This window comes from Ranitomeya imitator, chromosome 4 (genome assembly GCF_032444005.1).
Source record: "Ranitomeya imitator isolate aRanImi1 chromosome 4, aRanImi1.pri, whole genome shotgun sequence".
Lineage (NCBI taxonomy): Eukaryota > Metazoa > Chordata > Amphibia > Anura > Dendrobatidae > Ranitomeya > Ranitomeya imitator.
In genome coordinates this window covers 598,389,038-598,405,515 of record NC_091285.1, presented here as the reverse complement: position 1 = coordinate 598,405,515, position 16,478 = coordinate 598,389,038, and the positions used below count along the sequence as shown (strand labels likewise).

The following is a 16,478-nucleotide window of genomic DNA, read 5'->3' as shown; positions in this document are numbered from 1 at the left end:
TTGAAATTAGCCCTTTGGGATAGTAGCCAATGACTTTGAAGTTACAACACTGTGTGCTCTGTTAGGGCATCCGTTATGTTGTGTTTGGTTTTTTCGGGGTGTAAATTGGTGTTTGGGTTTCTTGTTTGTCCTTGGGTTACTGTAGGGGTTATATTTAAATATATTCCAATTTTAGAAAAACATTTCTTTAACATTACTTTGCTGTTCGATATAGTATCAAATGACACTATTGTATTCATTGTAGGTTCGTGATTATCCTGCCCTTTGGGACCCTGCAGATGAGTCTTATAAAGACAAGTATTTCCGTGAGCTTGCATGGACCAAAATATTACGTGACATGTTTCCGGAATGGGACTCCTATCCAGGGGCAACGCAACTGCAAATTGGTAATTATAATTTTATTTAATAAGTAAATATTGATTGTATTACAATTGTACTTTGATCATTTATCTAAAAAAAAAATTTTGTTTCTTTTTATTTTTTTTGTAGAAAAAGATGTGAAGCAAAGGTGGCGCTCCATCAGGGACAGGTTTAACAAGTACATCAATACCTGCGATAGAAGTGGCTCGTCACCAAGTAAGAAAACGTTCCCATTTAACGACGAGCTACAATTCCTTATCACCAGCCGTACATTGCGGAGGTAATTTAGAAACCACAAATACACATGTAGTCTGTTTCCATGTGCACTTGAACAGTTGGCTGTGTATTCAACCCTGTGTCCTGCCACCGCGTTAAACACGCTGCATCAAGATGTGATAGTATAGTGAAGACAGGATTTTCATAAATCCCGTCTGCACTATGCTTCTAAAGAAATAGGTGTCATACCTACCCTACATAACCACACATGCGTTGTGTGTCTTGACACCACTTCCTTTTCTATTTATCTTGCATTGGCGCTTCCACTCCACAAGATAATTTATTTATAACATGTGGTGATAACGCATGACTTACATGAAAACAGGCGTTATCACTACACAAGCAAAATAGTGGACATACATGTTGACGTAGCAGCCTATTTGCTGCATGTAAAACTTTGCTCCTTCACAGCCTTCTAAAATTCTGTATTAATAATTGTTCTGTTTGTTTCTCACAGGACGGAAGTAAACATATCAACGGCTGATGTGGATAACACCGACACAGAGGATGGAGCAGGCAGTTCCTCTGGAGCGGGAGGGACCATCTCTCCATCCATTACCACAGCTTCTGCTGCATCCACATCCGCTTCAGCAGCTGCTGGAGCATCTGGTTCCGCAGAAGCTGTGGTAATAGAGAAGAGAGCTGCCTATCCGGTGGCAGCAGAGAAAAAAAAAAAAACAAGAGGAGCAATGATGATCAAACAGTTCAAATTGCAACGGACACCCTGTATTTATTAAAAAAAAAAATCTTCTTGCGAGGATCATTGTGATTCATTTGCATTGACTGTAGCAAGGAAGACTCGCTCACTGCCACCGGATAGGCAGTCTCTTGGTCCAGATGTCCCTCACCGCTCTGGATGAGCTCCAATTGTTCCTTAAATTTTAACAATCTGGCATGTCAGCGTGTTTTGCCAACGGACACACGGCCGCCCAAAACAAGCTGACATGTGCATAGATGAGTGGGTCAGTGTCTCCAGGAGATATGAAAAATTTCATCACACATATTGGACACACAGACGTGTGAAAGAGCCCTAACGACATTCAAACAAAATAATTAGTTACTTACCGCAAGGTGATGAGCAGCCTTTCCTCAGCAGAGATGGCCTTCCTCATCACTGTGTCTTGCAGTGTCAAATGGGGTGCCAGGATGTTGAGCAGTCTGTCGAACGCCAGAATGGATAGCCGACAGAAAGAAAGAAATTTGTCAGGATATCTGAAAATTGTAAAAGACAAAAAAAAGGGTTACTTCACATATAACATTGTTTGAAAAAACAGTGAAATTTGTCTTTCAATTGATTTCAACGTACCGCCTCAAGTCATTGTAAAGGACATAAAAGTGCCCCTTCTGTGTGCGCTGTGCCACCAGAGGGTGCACCCACATTATTTTCTGTGCACGGCTTCTCTGCCGCCGCTGCCTCTAAAATAATAATAAAAAAAAAATATATATATATATATATATATATATATATATAACAACGCAAATGTGAACGTAGCCTTACAGGCATGTTTCAAATATTTTTCACAGTGTTGTGTTTTAAACTATATATATATATATATATATATATATATATATATATATATATATATATATATATATTATATATACTATATATATATATATATATAGTTTAAAACACAACACTGTGAAAAATATTTGAAACATGCCTGTAAGGCTACGTTCACATTTGCGTTGTTGGGCGCAGCGTCGGCGCAACGCACAACGCATGACAAACGCATACACAATGCAGCGTTTTTTTACGCATGCGTTGTCCTATACAATTGAAGATCCAAAACGCCCCCAAAAAATACATTAAAGGGAACCTGTCACCCCGAAAATCGCGGGTGAGGTAATCCCACCGGCATCAGGGGCTTATCTGCAGCATTCTGTAATGCTGTAGATAAGCCCCCGATGTTACCTGAAAAAGGAGAAAAAGAGGTTATATTATACTCACCCAGGGGCGGTCCCGCTGCTGGTCAGGTCGGATGGGCGTCTCCGGTCCGCTCCGGCGCCTCCTATCTTCTTTTCATGACGTCCTCTTCTGATCTTCAGCCACGGCTCCGGCGCAGGCGTACTTTGCTCTGCCGTCTTGAGGGCAGAGGATAGTACTGCAGTGCGCAGGCGCCGGAAAGGTCAGAGGCCCGGCGCCTGCGCACTGCAGTACTTTGTCTGCCCTCAACAGGGCAGGGCAAAGTACGCCTGCGCCGGAGCCGTGGCTGAAGATCAGAAGAGGACGTCATGGAAAGAAGATAGGAGGCGCTGGAGCGGACCGGAGACGCCCATCCGACCTGACCAGCAGCGGGACCGCCCCTGGGTGAGTATAATCTAACGTCTTTTTCTCCTTTTTCAGGTAACATCGGGGGCTTATCTACAGCATTACAGAATGCTGCAGATAAGCCCCTGATGCCGGTGGGATTACCTCACCCGCGATTTTCGGGGTGACAGGTTCCCTTTAAGTCAAAAGACGCATGCGTCAAAAAACGCGGCTCAACGCAGGCACCTGCGCCCTATGCGTTTTTCATAGACACTAATGTGTTTTTTTTACGCATTTACGACGCAGGTGCGTTGCATGCGTTTTTCTTCGGAAATGTGACGCATCAAAAATGCAACCTGTAGCGTCATCCGCGTCCTGTATGGTGCGCCAAAAAAACGCATGCATTATAAAATGCATGACAACGCATACGACGCATGTCCATGCGCCCCCCATGTTAAAGATAGGGGCACATGACGCATGCTTCGGTATGCGTCGCTGACGCTGTGCCCAACAACGCAAATGTGAACGTAGCCTAAAGCAATGCGGAATATGTTAACTCAATATAAAAAAAAAACAAAAAAACAGACATCTGCTTACCTGACGTGTATGATGATTCAGGATTAGCAGCAGCAACCCCAGGATCGCAATCCGGTGTGGCGTGCGGAGCTGGATCTGCGTGCTTTGATCTGGCCTACGATCAGCACTCTGCGGAGCGCTGTCATTGTTCAAAATACGTCCACTCATTTTGGTGTGTTATTCCTAAAATGGAGGATGGAAGAAGAAAAGGGTTGGACAAGGAAATTACATAATTTCTTTTTTTTTTTTTTTTCCCCACTGCAGTTCAAGCTTTATTTGTGTCAAACACATAGACAATCTGCAGAGAAAACCGCATTAAAAACCGCACTAAAAACTGCATAAAAAACACACCAAAAACGCACCAAAAACCGCACCTGCGTTTTCTGCCAAGAGCTGCGGTTTTTAGTGCAGAAAAATCCGCAGGAAAATCTGCAACGTGTGCAGAAAGCCTTTGACTCCAACCTGGATTTCTGGGGAGCTGCCTCAAGATCTTTATTAACTATAAGGTCCTAGTCACACCATCCTCAGAAGCTCCTTGACAGGACTTTCATGACTGTTTAGCCCGTCCTTACTATGGCCTTCATCATATCCCTTTAAAACATTTTGCCTGATGAGGTTTCTGTGACCCAAAAAGCGTTTTTTCTCACTTTGCAGTTTGTCACTGTGCTTCCCAAGTCAAAGGCTGTACACAGCATAATTTCCAGCCCTCTTGCTATCCGACTCCATGGGTCAGATAGGAAAAGCCAAAGTTCTGCATGTGGAATGTGCATCACAGTTTGCCTAGGTCTGGTCTAGGAAATAGAGAAGAAAGCAAAGCGATCTAGCCACAGCACAGGAATCTGTTATGCAAGTGATTTCTAGGAAAACTTATTGTTCACACTCCTGCACCATAATGTTTTTTCTTATAATTTCAGGTTTTCTTTATAGGTAGACTGCCAGCCCAGGACCAGCTGATGGTACTGGAACCCAGTTACTAAGCAGGAGGTACCCGTGCCAGATAGCACTACCAAGGACCACTAGACATTGGTGGAACTCGGATACCGAGAAGGAGGCACCTAAGCCAAAGGCTCTGCCTGGAACCAGCTGACGGTACTGGAACCCAGGGGGACCTATTCAAGATTGACTTCCAAAGAACCAGCTAATGGTGCTGGAACTCAGATAAGCAGCAGGTGTTCCTCATGAAAAAGAAAAAAACTGCAAGGCCACGAGCTGGCTGGACAACGTATTGGAGGCCAAGTGACCTTGACACTACCCGGAAACAGCTGGCGTGCTGGAACCAGGCTGGGCAGGAGGGAGTACTCATGACAAAGACACTCCCGAGTCTAACAGGGCACAGTGCTTTCTTTTGTCGGCGACTCTGTGAAGTAACAGAGTTCGCTAAGACTGCCACATAGTGCCATTTGCTAGCAGCAGGTTCCTCCTGCACGGTGGACCTCGGGCTGCGAACGCACCAATAACTTAATCTATTTACTCGGTGCGTTCCGCTAGCCCAACAGAATACTAGCGCCAGGGTCTGGCTAGTAAATGGCAGACGATCAGCATCTACAGCGGTACATCCAGCAGCTCAAGGGTAGGTTGGCGGCTCTAGAACGCACAACCTCAGCTATGAATGTTACCGAAGTCGCTGTTCAGGCTGCTTGTCTGGCTGCAGCCAGTTTGTCCTCTGCCACCCCTGCTCCGACTTTATCCCGTCTCCCGCTTCCAGACAAGTTTGCTGGTGACAGCAAGCAATGTCGGGGATACATGAGTCAGTGCTCCATACATCTAGAGCTTCTGGCTGCACACTTTCCTACGGAACGGGCAAAAGTGGGTTTTATCTTATCCCTTTTGTTGGGCAGGGCGTTGGAGTGGGCAACGCCGCTGTGGGAGCGCAAAGATCATGTGGTGCAGAGTGTTCCTCTTGGTCTTCTTCGGGGTGGTCTTCATGGTCGTCGTCTCCGGGGTCATCATCTTCTTCGGGGTGGTTTTCAGGGTCGTCGTCTCCAGGGTCCTCGTCTCTGGGGTGGTCATCTTCGGGGTTGTCTTCTTCGGGGTGGTCTTCAGGGTCGCTGTCTTTAGGGTCATCGTCAGGGAGATCCAGAGTGATTACCAAAAACCATTTCATAAAGCTTGAACTTGGAAATGTAGCTGAAGGTACAAGAAGGCTGAGGAACTGCCGAGAACCAGCTGATGGTACTGGAACCCAGGGGGACTTATTCAAGATTGACTTCCAAAGAACCAGCTAATGTTGCTGGAACTCAGATAGGCAGCAGAAGGTCCACGTGAAAAAAAAAAACTGCAAGGCCGCGAGTCAGCCGGAGTTACCGAAAACCCACAGTCCTACAGAGGGAGCTTGTCCTATTGGCACTACGGAACCAGCCTTGATTGCCAGATCTCGCAGCCCACATAGGAAGCACCGAAATTGCAGGCACCATAGAGTCAGTTAACACAACCGCAACCCGACAGGACAACGTATTGGAGGCAAAGTGACCTTGACACTACCCGGAAACAGCTGGCATGCTGGAACCAGGCTGGGCAGGAGGGAGTACCCATGCCAAAGACACTGCCGAGAACCAGATGACGGTACTGGAACCCGGATGGGTTGCAAAAGGCACAAGAGCCAATGGAACTACCGAGGACCAGCTGATGGTACTAGAACACGATTACTAAGCAGGAGGTACCCGTGCAAGAAAGCACTACCAAGGACCACCAGACGTTGGTGGAACTCGGAAACTGAGAAGGAGGCACCTAAACCAAAGGCTCTGCCTAGAACCAGCTGATGGTACTGGAACCCAGGGGGACCTATTCAAGATTGACTTTCAAAGAACCAGCTAATGGTGCTGGAACTCAGATAAGCAGCAGGTGTTCCTCATAAAAAAAAACTGCAAGGCCACAAGCCGGCTGGAGTTACCAAAAATCCACAGTGCCTTGGTTGCCAGATCCCGAAGCCCACATGGGAAGCACCGAAACTGCAGGCACCATAGAGCCGGCTAACCAGACCACAACCTGACAGGACAACGTATTGGAGGCAAAGTTACCTTGACACTACCTGGAAACAGCCGGCGTGCTGGAACCAGGCCGGGCAGGAGGGAGTACCTGTGCCAAAGACACTTCTATGCAGGAACTTTTGGTGTTGGAGCCCAGGGTCAATGCTAGAAACAGAGTGGAGGCAGAGGTGTAATTGGAGCAAGTTTAAAATCTGTAGTAGTGTGAATGTGGACAGAGCAGGTGAAATTGCCGGACACACAGCAGGGGAGCAGCTGACGTTATTGAACCCCAATAACACTGGTCATGTGTTGACTGTGCAGATGGCACTTCTGAGCACCAACTGGAGGTGTTTGAGCTCAAGGTCAATACTAGAAACAGGGTGAAGGCAGAGGCTTAATTGGAGCAAGTTTAATATCTGCTGTAGTGTGAGTGTGGACGGAGCAGGAGAAATTGCCGGAAACACAGCAGGGGATCAGCTGACGTTACTGAACCCCAATAACATGGCAGCAAGTGTTGACTGTGCAGATGGCACTTCTGAGCAGCAACTGGCAGTGTTGGAACCCAGGGATTACAGGAGAAAAAGAGTGCAGCCAGAGGCCCAATTGGAGCAACTTTAATATCTGTTGTAGTATGAGTGTGGACTGTTATAGACCTGGTGGTTAAGAGCACCCGAAATGACCTCATAGTTAAACCGATACAGGACAAGCTCTGGGAAGTGGAAACTCTGCTGACCGCAATCCCTAATCCTATCACACAACTAGAAATTGCCGTGGAGCGTACCTAACATGGCCTAGACGCCTCAACACAGCCTAAGAACTAGCTAGCCCTAGAGATAGAAAATAAAGCCTACCTTGCCTCAGAGAAATTTCCCCAAAGGAAAAGGCAGCCCCCCACAAATATTAACTGTGAGTAAAGATGAAAGTCACAAACACAGAAATGAAACAGGTTTTAGCAAAGGGAGGCCAGACTAACTAAACAAACAGAGGATAGGAAAGGTATCTGTGCGGTCAGCACAAAAAACTACAAAAGACCACACAGAGTGTGCAAAAAGACCCCCGCACCGACTCACGGTGCGGAGGTGCCACTCTGCATCCCAGAGCTTCCAGCTAGCAAAGCAAAATCATGAAAGCAAGCTGGACAAGAAAACTATGAACAGAAAATAACAATCGGGGACTTAGCTTCTTGCAGGAAGAGACAGGTCACCAAAAAGATCCAAGAGCGAATTGAACCAGTACAGGAACATTGACAGCTGGCATGGAGTAATGATTTGAGTGGAGTTAAATAGAGAAGCCAGCCTAAGAATAACCTAGGTCACCTGTGGAAGGAACCTCAGAACCAGCAACTCCACTCACAGCCACCAGAGGGAGTCCATGGACAGAACTTGCCGAAGTACCATTCATGACCACAGGAGGGAGTTCGATTACAGAATTCACAACAGTGTACGGAGCAGGAGAAATTGCCGGATACACAGCAGGGGATCAGCTGACGTTACTGAACCCCAATAACACGGCAGCACGTGGTGACTGTGCAGGTGGCACTTCTGAGCAGCAACTGGCAGTGTTGGAGCCCAGGGATTACAGGAGAAACAGAGTGTAGGCAGAGGCCTAATTGGAGCAAGTTTAATATCTGTTGTAATGTGAGTGTGGATGAAGCAGGAGAAATTGCCGGATACACAGCAGGGGATCAGCTGACGTTACTGAACCCCAATAACACTGCAGGAGATAGTGTTGACTGTGCAGATGGCACTCCTGAGCAGAAACTGGCAGTGATGGAGCCCAGGGATTACAGGAGACACAGAGTGTAGCCAGAGGCTTAATTGGAGCAAGTTTAATATCTGTTGTGTGTGAAGTGTTGACTGTGCAGATGGCACTTCTGAGCAGCAACTGGCAGTGTTGGAGCCCAGGGATTACAGGAGAAGAGAGTGTAGGCAGAGGCCTAATTGGAGCAAATTTAATATCTGTTGTAGTGTGAGAGTGGACGGAGCAGGAAAAATTGCCGAATACACAGCAAGGTATCAGCTGATGTTACTGAACCCCAATAATATGACAGCAAGTGTTGTTTGCGCACACTGCACTTCTGAGCAGGAACTGGCAGTGTTGGAGCCCAGGAATTACAGGAGAAACAGAGTGTAGGCAGAGGCCTAATTGGAGCAAGTTTAATATCTGTTGTAGTGTGAGTGTGGATGGAGCAGGAGAAATTACTGGATATACAGCAGGGGATCAGCTGACGTTACTGAACCCCAATAACACGGCAGCAAGTGTTGACTGTGCAGACGGCACTCCTGAAAAGCAACTGGTGGTGTTGGAGCCCAGGGTAAATACTAGAAACAGAGTGTAGGTAGAGGCCTAATTGGAGCAAGTTTAAGATCTGTAGTAGTGTGAATGTGAAGGGAGCAGGAGAAATTGCCGCACACACAGCAGAGAATCAGCTGATGTTACTGAACCCCAATAACATGGCAGCAAGTGTTGACTGTGCAGACAGCACTTCTGAGCAGCAACTGGCGGTGTTGGAGCCCAGGGTAAATAATAGACACAGAGTGTAGGTAGAGGCCTAATTGGAGCAAGTTTAATATATGTTGTAGTGTGAGTGTGGACGGAGCAGGATAAATTGCCGGATACACAGCAGGGGATCAGCTGATGTTACTGAACCCCAATAACATGGCAGCACGTGTTGACTGTGCATTTAGCACTTCTGAGCACCAACTGGCAGTGTTGGAGTCCAGGGATTATAGGAGAAACAGAGTGTTGCCAGAGGCTAAGCATACTGGCTAAGCTCTGGCCATTATTCCAGCTTAAAGACCCAAAACTTGAAGTGGGAAGAGCCGTGTGGGAGAACACTGAGAGGGCAAGACATGTATTTTGTCACCATCTGACGAAAAAGTTGCCTCCTGCTGACTGGATGTCTGTGATGGTGTAGACATTTGTGGCGGGGACACAAACCTTTGCACATTTGGGCCATACTGGTCTTGCCTTCTGCTGAGGCGTTGCTTATTCTCCCTCTTTGTGCAGAGCTTCCTCCACTGCCTCGACACACTGAGCTGCTTTGTAAAGCACTAGCAGCACTGCTCTCGGTTGGACTGTAGAAGATGATGGAATGCACCAGTGTCTTGGTACTCCAGCACTTTACGCTCCCGGTTCAACGGTGTTATGAGCCTTTGTAAGTTGTCCCGGTAGCGAGGATCTAGGAGGGTGTACACCCAATAATCAGCCGTGTTGAGAATGTGGGCGATGCGGCGGTCGTTTCTCAGGCACTGCAGCATGAAATCAACCATGTGCTGCAGACTGCCAACTGGCTAAGAAATGCTGTCCTCTGCTTGAGGCGTCATCTCTGCCTGCTCTGCATCACACCACCCTTGCTCTACATACTGACTACTAGAGCATTGTATAACTCCCTCCTCTGGACAGATGTCTTCCTCCTCCATTGACTCTTCCTCAACCTCCTCACGAAGTGTCCCCTGCCTAGGCCTTTGTGAGGAACCAAGTTGCGCCACCTGTCCACAAGCAGATGGCATTTGAGACTCCTCATCCTCCACCTCTTCCACAACCTCCTCCCTTAGTGCTTGCAGTGTTTTTTCAAGCAGGAAGATAAGGGGGATAGTCATGCTGACTAGTGCATCATCTACATCGCCATCCGCGTGTAATCATCGAAGGCACGCAAAACGTGGCAGATGTCCTTCATAGAGGCCCACTCAGTGGTAGTGAAGTGTGAACGGCGCGCAGTGCGACTTGTTTGCGCCTGATGCAGCTGGTGCTGCTGCTCACAAAACCGCTCCAACATATGTAATGTTGAATTCCACCTTGTGGGTAGGTCACATATGATTCGATGGTCTGGAAGGCGGAATCGGTGCTGCAGAGCTGCAATGCGCGATCTTGCCATGCTGAAACGCCGCAAGTGAGCGCATTATAGGTTGACCTTGTGCAGCAGTGCATCAAGATATGGATAGTCCCTCAAAAAACTCTGCAAGACCAAGTTGAGTACATGTGCCAGACATGGGATGTGAATGAGTTTGCCTAGGCCCAGAGCTGCCACCAAATTTCAGCCATTGTCACACACTACCATGCCTGGCTGGAGATTCGCTGGCACAAACTACACGTCGCTCTCATGCTTGATGGCATTCCAGAGCTCCTGCGCTGTGTGGCTTCGATTCCCCAAAGAAATTAATTTCAATACGGCCTATTGACGTTTGGCCATGGCTGTGCTCATATCGGTCATAACAGGTAAGCGTTCGCGGGTCCATGTGGAGATAGACTGTGACGGCTCCTGCAGCGCTGATTCAGAGGAACTGGAGTATGAGGAGGAGTCAATGTGTACAGACTGGATTCCTGCAATCCTTGGAGTTGGCAGAACACGTACAGCGCCACTCTCAAGATCTATACCTGGCTCCACAACATTTACCCAATGGGCAGTGAGGGAAAGTTATCGTCCCTGTCCATGGTGACTGGTCCACGCAAAAGTGGTCAGGTGGACCTTGCTACTGATGGCATTTAGTAGCGCATGTTTAATGTTTCCCTCCACATGCTTTTGCAGTGCAGGGATGGCTTGCCTGCTGAAATAAAAGCGGCTGGGCAAGTTGTATTGTGGGACTGCCAATGCCATCAAGTTACGGAAGGTGTCAGTCTCCACCAGCCTGAATGAGAGCATTTCAAGGGACAGTAGTTTTGCAATGCCAACATTCAGAGCCTGTGCTCGGGGGTGGTTTGCCGAGTATGGGTGCCTTTTCTCCCATGCCTGTGCTACCGATGGATGTAGATTTGCCTGGGAGTGTGAGGATGACAGGGAACGTGGTGCTGTGGGTGGAATTACACTGGGTCTCTGGACAACAGTGTCATAGGTACTTCCATGGTCATCCTGTGAGGAAGCCGAACCAGCTGTGTGTGAGCTGGAGGAAGAGGCTACAACACGAGCTGAAGAGGTGGTAGGTGGCACTGTAGGTTGGCCGAGGTCTTCAGTGTGTCTTTTAACTCCACCATGTGCTTGGTCCACACATGTTTCCACATATCTGTGGTATTGAGGTTGCTGACACTTTTGCCTCTTTTGACTTTCTGATTACACAGCTTGCATTTGACAGGGCAGCACGGTGGCGCAGTGGTTAGCACAGTACCCTTACAGCACTGGAGTCCTGGGTTCAAACCCCACCAAGGACAACATCTGCAAAGAGTTTGTATGTTCTCTCCGTGTTTGCGTGGGTTTCCTCTGGGTACTCCAGTTTCCTCCCACATTCTAAAGACATACTGATAGGGAATTTAGATTGTGAGCCCCAACGGGGACAGCGATGATGTGTGCAACCTGTAAAGCCCTGCGGAATATGTTAGCACTATATAAAAATAAAGATGATCCCCTTCACGACATGCGTCATACTAGTACTGCACATGCCGTGTCACCCCCTTTGATGTGGGCTCCGGCGGTGAGCCCACATCAAAGTCGCGACATGCCAGCTGTTTTGTACAGCTGACATGTGCGCGCAATAGCGGCGGGTGAAATCGGTATTCACCTGCCACTATTAACCTGTTAAATGCCGCTGTCAAGCACAGACAGCGGCATTTAACTACCGCATCCGGCTCGGCGGCCGGAAATGACGTCATCGCCGACCCCTGTCACATGATCGGGGGTCGGCGATGCATCAGGAAGGCAACCATAGAGGTCCTTGAGACCTCTATGGTTACTGATGCAGGCCTGCTGTGGTCGGCGCTCACAGCACACCTGCATTTCAGCTACATAGCAGCGATCTGATGATCGCTGCTATGTAGCAGAGCCGATCAGGCTATGCCAGCTTCTAGCCTCCCATGGAGGCTATTGAAGCATGGCACAAGTAAAAAAAAAATGTTTTTAAAAATATGAAAAAAATATAAAAAATATAAAATCACCCCCCTTTCGCCCCATCCTAAATAAAACAATAAAAAAAAAATCAAACATACACATATTTGGTATCGCCGTGCTCAGAATCGCCCGATCTATCAACTAAAAAAAAAACCTTAACCTGATCGCTGAACGGCGTAGCGAGAAAAAAATCCGAAATGCCAGAATTACGTTTTTTTTGGTCGCCGCGACATTGGAATAAAATGCAATAACTGGCGATCAAAAGAACGTATCTGCGCAAAAATTGTATCATTAAAAACATCAGCTCGGCACGCAAAAAATAAGCCCTCACCTGACCCCAGATCACGAAAAATGGAGACGCTACGGGTATCGGAAAATGGCACTTTTTTTTTTTTTTTTTTAGCAAAGTTTGGAATTTTTTTTTCACCACTTAGATAAAAAATAACCTATTCATGTTAGGTGTCTATGAACTCGAAATGACCTAGAGAATCATAATGGCAGGTTAGTTTTAGCATCGAGTGAACCTAGCAAAAAAGCCAAACAAAAAACAAGTGTGGGATTGCACTTTTTTTGCAATTTCACCGCACTTGGAATTTTTTTCCCGTTTTCTAGTAAAAGACATGGTAAAACCAATGGTGTCGTTAAAAAGTACAACTTGTCCCGCAAAAAATAAGCCCTCACATGACCACATTGACGGAAGAATAAAAAAGTTATGGCTCAGGGAAGGAGGGAAGTGGAAAACGAAAACGCAAAAATGAAAAAGGGCCGCGACTTGAAGGGGTTAATATAAAGATTATTATTACATTATAAAATGTCATCTGCAACTGTGTCAAAAAAGGACCAGGCACTGCAAGTCTTGGGAGTGCCCATTTTGGAAAAGGCATGCTCCTAATGGGAGTCGAAGTGGAGGCTACAGGCAACCCAGTCATCCCCCTCCCTTTCCCTCCTTTTTGGGCCGTTCAGGGAATCTCTTCCTCAGAGCTGCTTCCACCACCTTCCTGTACCTCACGCCATGATGGGTCAAGGACCTCATCATCTACACTATCCTCTTCCAACAACTGCTTCTCCTGGGTAGTCTTGGCAGCACAGTGCGCACTAGAAAGTGGCACCTGAGTCTCATCATCAGATGCGTACTGAGGTGTGCTGACCGTAGGCACTGGCCCACCCGCCTCTTCAGATTCAGAGAGACAAAGCAGTTGCGCATCACTGCATACTGCCTCTTCTACAATTTCTCAAATGCTGCTTGGCTGGCCCCCTCTTTCCAAGCCAAGAGATTCAGAGAACAGAAGTAGAGATGGCTCCTGTCCAGGGCTCTCTGACTGCCTGGGCAATTTGGCAGGTGGTGAAGAGACAGATGGGTGCTCTTCAGTGCTCTGGACCTGAGAGGATGTGGCACTAATTGAAGTCAATGCATTAGCTGCCATCCATCCGATAACGGCTTCCATTTATTCGTCCAGCAGCAGTGGAGTACGGCGAGCTCCTACAAAGCTGCGCAAAAAAGGACTTTTCCCTGGTAAAACTGGGGGATGCTGAGTCACTGGTGCCCGCAGCAGGCACAGAATCCCCACATCCTCTCCCTGCAGAAACTCCACGCCCATGACCACGTGCCTTACTCCCTGCCTTCTTCATCTTGGTAGATTGATAAAGATAGGCAGAAAAGTACTAAGGGCTTAGTGTGCTTATTCCTGAACAGCTGCTAACAGGTACAAGAAACAATAATTTTATAAAGTGTGGACTAGACTTTAATATGAGTTAATGTGGCCTACACAACTGTAAAGTGGAGTGTTTGGTGAACTTTATTAACTTTTAGTTTTTTTCACAAAAAGACACTGGATGTGCCTAAAGAGGTAAAACCGATAGTATCCCAAACTTTTTGTAGCTATTACAATGCAGGAAGGTAACCTACAATGCAATAGATGAGGCTCCAAAAAATAGGCTAATACTTATCTGCCTGGGGCTGCAGGGCACAAGGCTGCAGAAAGGCTCCTCTATGTACTCCTATATAGTGATTGCACACAATCTAGCTGGATATGGATGGAACCACACTAATAGGAGAAATCAGGAAAAATGTGCAGCAGCGCTAATGCAAAAAAGGACAATGTAACAGTATGAGGCAGTCACACACGCTGAGCGGACTACAACCAGATGCGCCTGCAGAACAGACTACAGCGTGAGCTGCACTCAAAAAGAGACCTTGCAGACAGCATGAACAGCGCTGCAAGGCTGCAGAAAAGCTCCTCTATCTACTCCTATATAGTGTTTGCACGCAATCTAGCTGCATACAGATGGAAACACACTAATAGGAGAAATCAGGAAAAATGTGCAGCAGCACTAATGCAAAAAAGGACAATGTAACAGTATGAGGCAGTGATGCACGCTGAGCGGACTACAACCAGATGTGGCTGCAGAACAGACTACAGCGTGAGCTGCACTCATACACAAAGACCTTGCAGACAGCCGTGAACAGCACTGCAAGACTGCAGAAAAGCTCCTTTATCTACTCCTATATAGTGTTTGCACGCAATCTAGCTAGATAAGGATGGAAACACACTAATAGGAGAAATCAGGAAAAATGTGCAGCAGCACTAATGAAAAAAAGGACAATGTAACAATGTGAGGCAGTGACGCACGCTGAGCGGACTACAACCAGATGTGGCTGTAGAACAGACTACAGCGTGAGCTGCACTCACACACAGAGACCTTGCTGACAGCTGGGAACAGCGCTGCAAGGCAAAAAAAATGCTTCTCACACAGCGTTGATAAAGTAGCCTGGGTAAAGCACAATGAAGCAAATCGCTATCTCAAACTGTCCACCAGTCAGAACAGCAGCATCCTGTCTTTAACTGAATTCACAGCAGAGTGAACCCAAAATGGCGGTGGCGGCTTTTATAGTGCATCATGACATCATTTCAGCAGCCAATCACAGCCATGCCATTAGTTACATGCCTAACAAGCATAACAGGATGTGCCCACACTTCTTAGGATTCCTCATTGGCTGAATAAAATCAAACTGGCTCATTGCATTATGGGAACTTCAGATTCCGGTATTCAATATTGTGAAAGTATCGGAACTCAGTATCGGAACTCCGATACCGTGAATATCGGCCGATACCCAATATTGCAGTATCGGAATGCTTAACACTACCCATGAGGCCATGGAAGATTCTCGAGCGGGACCTAAGTCCCGGGCCGCTCGAGTACCCGTGTTTTGTAACATTTGCCAACAGTTAGGACATTATGCTAATAAATGTCCACAGCGGTCGGGAAACGATCGCATCTAGTAACCATTGGAGGAGGTTCACTAGACATAGTAACATAGTAACATAGTTAGTAAGGCCGAAAAAAGACATTTGTCCATCCAGTTCAGCCTATATTCCATCATAATAAATCCCCAGATCTACGTCCTTCTACAGAACCTAATAATTGTATGATACAATATTGTTCTGCTCCAGGAAGACATCCAGGCCTCTCTTGAACCCCTCGACTGAGTTCGCCATCACCACCTCCTCAGGCAAGCAATTCCAGATTCTCACTGCCCTAACAGTAAAGAATCCTCTTCTATGTTGGTGGAAAAACCTTCTCTCCTCCAGACGCAAAGAATGCCCCCTTGTGCCCGTCACCTTCCTTGGTATAAACAGATCCTCAGTGAGATATTTGTATTGTCCCCTTATATACTTATACATGTTTATTAGATCGCCCCTCAGTCGTCTTTTTTCTAGACTAAATAATCCTAATTTCGCTAATCTATCTGGGTATTGTAGTTCTCCCATCCCCTTTATTAATTTTGTTGCCCTCCTTTGTACTCTCTCTAGTTCCATTATATCCTTCCTGAGCGCCGGTGCCCAAAACTGGACACAGTACTCCATGTGCGGTCTAACTAGGGATTTTTACAGAGGCAGTATAATGCTCTCATCATGTGTATCCAGACCTCTTTTAATGCACCCCATGATCCTGTTTGCCTTGGCAGCTGCTGCCTGGCACTGGCTGCTCCAGGTAAGTTTATCATTAACTAGGATCCCCAAGTCCTTCTCCCTGTCAGATTTACCCAGTGGTTTCCCGTTCAGTGTGTAATGGTGATATTGATTCCTTCTTCCCATGTGTATAACCTTACATTTATCATTGTTAAACCTCATCTGCCACCTTTCAGCCCAAGTTTCCAACTTATCCAGATCCATCTGTAGCAGAATACTATCTTCTCTTGTATTAACTGCTTTACATAGTTTTGTATCAT

At 46.9% G+C, this 16,478-nt stretch overlaps 1 long non-coding RNA gene across 1 annotated transcript in view; it reads left to right on the top strand.

Annotated features, from left to right (window-relative positions):
- The first annotated feature begins 501 nt into the window (after positions 1-501).
- LOC138674285 (uncharacterized) overlaps positions 502-16,478 on the top strand; it is a 66,979-nt gene continuing 51,002 nt past the window's right edge. Inside the window, exon 1 of the long non-coding RNA XR_011320579.1 lies at positions 502-640. This is a non-coding gene — a long non-coding RNA (uncharacterized lncRNA). The remainder of the gene's footprint in view (positions 641-16,478) is intronic.